General features: G+C 29.0%; 1 protein-coding gene across 1 annotated transcript in view; it reads right to left on the bottom strand.

The window, feature by feature from the left end:
- Positions 1-352: 352 nt before the first annotated feature.
- LOC131624345 (plastidic glucose transporter 4-like) overlaps positions 353-6,000 on the bottom strand; it is a 72,529-nt gene continuing 66,881 nt past the window's right edge. Inside the window, exon 15 of the transcript XR_009290574.1 lies at positions 353-363. The gene's annotated coding sequence lies outside the window, so the exon portion shown is untranslated. The remainder of the gene's footprint in view (positions 364-6,000) is intronic.

Below are 6,000 nucleotides of genomic sequence, written 5' to 3'. Positions count from 1 at the left end.
TTCCGGTCATCTCAAAGAGTAGTTCTTGTTGTTCTGATACCTCAGATTGAAAATGAGAATCTGGGAAGAACCTGTTGAATCCTGGGGGATTTGCGCTTATGAGGCGGATAAATCCTTAAGGACAGTGTTTTTACACGCCTCAGGTTTATATAATTATTTATTATTTTGCAGGTCAAAGATCAATGATTACAAACAAATAGAATCAAACTACATGGGTGATCAAATTCTACAACAATCTTAAGGATTTATCTAATCAATTATATCAAAGTAATAATTTCGGTGAATAACAAATACAATGAGTAGTTGAGAGATTGCATGCATGCTTGAGCATGATACTTATTCTTTCAAGGTACACACATTATTCTCTTTATTTGATAGATATATTCAAAATGAAATTTCTTTGAAAATATAATCAATGCCGGTTAAATATTGACTTTTATCGTCTTGGATAGATAATTATATATTTGAATGATTATGAAATATGATTTATTTGCGTACCTATTGATTGGTTGTTGAGTACTTTTTCGAATTTTTATAATTCAATACTATATTAAATATTAAATTTAACGAGACAAATTTGTCAACCCTTATAAATATTTTAGTTTTATAAAACAAGATAGAATAGAATTAATCAAATTAGTGTATTTGTGTGAGGATTTGAAATGAATAGTGGAAAAATGTTCCAACGCGATATTTTGTTAACAATTTATTTTCATCTTTAGAATAGAATAATAGATAGTCTATTTCTCACTTTTAATCGGACATGTCCTATATTAAAAATATTAATTTGGAATCAATAATATAATTGGTTACATAATTATTATAAATTATTATATTATGTTTAATTGTATATTATTAATTATTAATTATTATATTAATATTATATTATTAAATATAATTAATTTTTCTTTGTAATAAGTGACAATGTTTTCTACGAGATTGTGATATTAGTCTTGGGATATTATCAATGTTGGGATATTATTACACTAATACACATTGATTGTGTTTTTTAAAAAACGTATTTCTCTTGTGATTTATATTGATTGTCCTTTTTAATATGTAACTGAAATTTAATTGCTTATAATGATTGAATAGAAACAAATATTTATAGTAATGAAGATTTATTGAATTACTTTTGTGATTTTGAAAAGTCAATATTTAGACTATATGTTTCTCATTCTCATTATTATATTATACTGACAATATATTTAATTACATGTGTCATAAATATTTGTGTTTAAATTCACAATAATTTTGTTATTAATACTTTATTTTTTTTTTTAATCTCCACAAATAGTATTTGAAAATTATTTGAGTAATTGAACAGAATGATAGGAGACTTTTGTTTTACAAATATCTTTAACGCTTCATATCTGTGTTTGTTGACGTAAAGGTGTGTGTTGGCAGCCATAAGTATTAACAATTCTTGTTATTAAAATTTTATCTGTATAGTGGGTCGATGTTATATTATTATGTTTAGTTTTTATTATATTAACAAATTGAATTTAATACTATTTACTCTTAATGATTAATTGTGGAAAAGTGTAGAAATATTTTGTTTTTGTTGAAATTTTTGTGAGAACAAAATATATTGATATGAACAATATAATATACGTAAAATATAAATTATTGCAGGGACATATGATATTCATATTACAATAATAATAGTATTTTGCAAAAGAAAAAAAAAAAGTTAAATGTAGAAAATATTTTAACTAATAATATTTTCCTTTGAAATATTATTATTTTATTTAGAGGTTGAATAAAAAAATAGATTGTGGAGTAATACTTTCATGCCTATAATTTTTGAAGTGTATGTCCATTCTATTTTGTTGAAAAAGAATTTTAAAAGAGATCATCTATATCAGAATATATTTAGTATTATATTATTCTTTTTCAAATGGAGAAGTTGTCACTTAGAAATTATCTAAGCAGACCTGTGTAGTTTAATATGAAATTTTAGAAGTATTTAATGATAATTAAAATATTTAAAATCGTGGTAATACTTTGTGGTGTTACTTTTTATACTTAAGATTTTTAACTTATATTGCAGTATTAAAATTTTACAATGACATTATATGAATTAAATTTGTAAAAAAAAAAAAACAAATTTATATGTGAGTATATTTAATTTTATCTAATGTGGGGGTTTTGTCATTTGAAAGTTATTCAAATAGACCTATATAATAAATTCATAAATGAATTTATTTATATCGTGACGGTATGATATCCTTGTTGGAGTAGTTTTGCTTATATATTTAAGCAGGCATGTATAATATTTTTTTTTTTGAGATCAAGTATACAATATTAAATATTTGAGTAAATATTTGAGATTTAATTGACTTAGAGACGTCTTGGTCAATATTTTTAGGGAAGAAAAATGTATCTTCTTCATTCGTGTATAAAGTAGCTACTTATAATGAGGCAATATATCCTCTATTATTGAGAATTCCAATTAAATTGATCCTAGTTGATCCTCTATTGAAGCCCTGGGAAGAAATTAATTTGTGACACATCGAAGGGAATTGGACTTAAGCCAATTGAAACTATCAAGTGATGGGAACCCAACCTTTGTGATTGGAGATCCCATGAAAAAGGTTCATATGGGTAAGAACAAGTCACTTGTTAGTTCTGCTAGCACCAAAAATTATTTGATTAATTTTTATCTGCGTCCTTTTCCTATGGTGTAATTGAGAAAGTGCTAGACACTGCATTATTGAGAGGATAAGCTTATGTAGCTTTTAATGAATTTCATATCCTTTATAGGTGGTGTATGATTTGCAGCATACACTTGATGAAATCACCTATGTGAGTGTTGAGTGGGGCCGCTTGTATGGGATCTTGGCGAAATCTCTAGAGCACTCATGAAATAACCAGGCACGCGCACGGCCTATTAGCGCACCACAGCGTCAACAACAGGAACCGTGGGGGTGTGATGTGAGTGGTAGACCTCTAACATACATAAAGTGTCTTTGGTTCATATAGCTTGCTACACCAATTTCATTGTATGTTAAGTACTATCATTCTAGGACTAGTTCATATAGCTTGCTACACTAGTTTGATGCATCACATCCATGATGTTAATCCATGAAATTATTTTATATAACTTTTAATAACTTTTGAAATATGTGGGGGATTGTTGTAAATTTTGATGATATTTCAAAAGTTTTAAATAGTTTTTGTCTCAATTTTAAGTGAAAAATAAGATAAAATATTTTTAAAGAAAATTACTATTATCATTTTATTTATAATTTAAAGCAACAATTAATGTGGTCCATAATGAGTTTATTATAATATTGACTTAGTCTATTCTCTTATATGTATATATATGTCTACTCTCTTACTTTTAGAAGTAGTAGAAAAAATAAAATACTTTAACGTGATAATCTAACAAAACCTCTATTATTCTTCCTTTTCTTTTGTTGCTCTTTTGTTTTTGGATTACATCTTCCGGTCATCTCAAAGAGTAGTTCTTGTTGTTCTGATACCTCAGATTGAAAATGAGAATCTGGGAAGAACCTGTTGAATCCTGGGGGATTTGCGCTTATGAGGCGGATAAATCCTTAAGGACAGTGTTTTTACACGCCTCAGGTTTATATAATTATTTATTATTTTGCAGGTCAAAGATCAATGATTACAAACAAATAGAATCAAACTACATGGGTGATCAAATTCTACAACAACTTCCTCCACCATTATCCTATCACACCTCTTTTTCCTCTAGATTTATAGGCCCATGTTATCTACTTTAGTCACTGTCTCACATCCCAATTATTATAAAGATTTTTCTATAGTTTAGAGTCTTGCTCCTCAATCACAATTATTTTAACTGCATATTTTATTATTAAAATTATATTTTGAAATTTACAACTCTCATATATCTTAGTTACCTACAGCTATAAGGTTATGATATTTAATATAAATGAATCTTTGAACTTTGAATTAATGGTCTGGCAATTGCTGCACCATATGATTCATTTTGATATTAAAATGTGTTTGGCTGAAGTGATTGAATTTTTTAAAATAATTTTAATACTTTAATTGAGTTCTCTTTATTTATTTTTTTAAAATTATTTGAAGGATTAACAAAAAAAAATTAAATTATTTATTTGATAAAAAGTATTTTTACATTTTATTAGCCATTCTTATGAAATTTTAAAAAAATTGGATCACTATTTTCTAATTGTTGAAAATTAAACTTATTTTTGACTCTTTATTAAACAAATATTAAATTAAAAAAATATGCCTTATTATTAACTAGCGTCCAGACGGATACTCATGTATCTGTATGTTCGCTTTTTTAATGCATAACCGAAAAAATATAAACAATATTTTTTATTTAAATTTGATTTTAAAATAATATATCATGTAGAAGTTAATAGTATATAGTTATGTGGAAGTTACTAATAGTAGTTTTAATGGAAATTATTATGTAAATTACACACACAAAAAATAAGGGTAGAAATGGAAGAAAAATAAGCTACACCAAAATTATATTTTGCTATAGATGACGTGGCACACTTGAGTTGAATATAATTAATTAATTTTTAATTTTTTTTATAGATTGAATTAACCTTTTTTTTCTCAAATAAAAACTTCTACATCATATTCTTCCTTGAAAGTTTCTCTACCAATTTCATGGATCTCTTAAACACCACACAAAATTCCATTTTTGCCCATAATTTCTGTAGATGCACATCCGGAAGCACTCCATATTTTGAACAAATTTGATTCCTTCCGTAGATACATATACGGAAGCGTATAAAACAAAAGAAAGCACACTTAATTTCACCTTATTTCCAGTTTAGCAATACTTCCGTAGATGCATCTACAAAATGTGGTGAAAATAGAGTGTTCCATAGGTGCATCTATGGAACAGTCTGCTATTTTTTGAATTCATGTCATTCAGAAACTCCATTTTTAAAGATATACATTTTTCAGATTCAGTAATGCATTTTAAAGACAACGGTAGGTAGACCAATAAAAATACAAGATATAAATAATGTCGGTCAAAGCGTTGAGTACATCATCAAATACATAAAAAAATGAAATATAAATACATCATCAAATATCACTACTGAGTATGTCTAGTATCATCCTGCGCATCTCCTCTACCTCTGCCTCCGCGTCCATCAAGGCTATGCTGACTCTACCCCTACCGTCAAGTGTCCCACGGGTCCTGGCACGATGTCAACGGTACAAAAATGCACTCTCTGCCAGCGTGATCATATCATCCAGCACACACCTATAAGCAGTCCCCTCAGAGAATAAACCCTCTACAATGGCTCTGAGGCCCGTGTCAACTATCTGACGACACAGAGGAAGAAGATCATAAGTGTGGTCCAACTGAGCCTGATGCGCAAGGAGAATCTCCTCGTGGGCTGGTCCGGATGGACCTCCCTCTACAGCTAGAAGCATGTATGGGTGTGAGACTCTGTAGTACCAAGAGATGTATCCATCGGACAGCTCTAGTCGTGCTCTTCTAGCGACGCACGTGCCTCCTCAGGGACCATGTGATGCTCTAGTATGCAAAGACCTCATCTAACTCCCTGCGGGTCATGGCGATAGGAGCTGAGACAGTAGCAAAAATAAATTGATGTGTGGTGACAAATAACAATGACAATCAAAATAAATGGTCTTTAGCAAAACTAACTCTATGTGTAATAAACACTAATTTAACTTGGCAAAAGAAGATACAGTAAAGATAATAAACACAATAACCTGTTTACCCAAATCGATCAAACGATCCACTCTTTAAGAGAATAACTCTTTGATTCACTATACTTCCAACAATTGTTACAAAACATTACAAATGAGTTACAAGAAAATAGCCACCAAGCTCCCATAGAAAAAACCATATTTTCTACAAAAGTGTTTCGCAACTCCAACCCTCGATATATGTATGAATCACGCAAGCCTAGAGTGTTTAGAAGTTTTCAAATCCCCCTTAGCTATCTCTAAGGGTTTCCCGAATTCCAAGAACACACTCTTATAAATTTG

Source organism: Vicia villosa, unplaced genomic scaffold (genome assembly GCF_029867415.1).
Source record: "Vicia villosa cultivar HV-30 ecotype Madison, WI unplaced genomic scaffold, Vvil1.0 ctg.000114F_1_1, whole genome shotgun sequence".
NCBI classification, from domain to species: Eukaryota; Viridiplantae; Streptophyta; class Magnoliopsida; order Fabales; family Fabaceae; genus Vicia; species Vicia villosa.
This window is presented reverse-complemented; position numbering and strand designations above follow the sequence as displayed.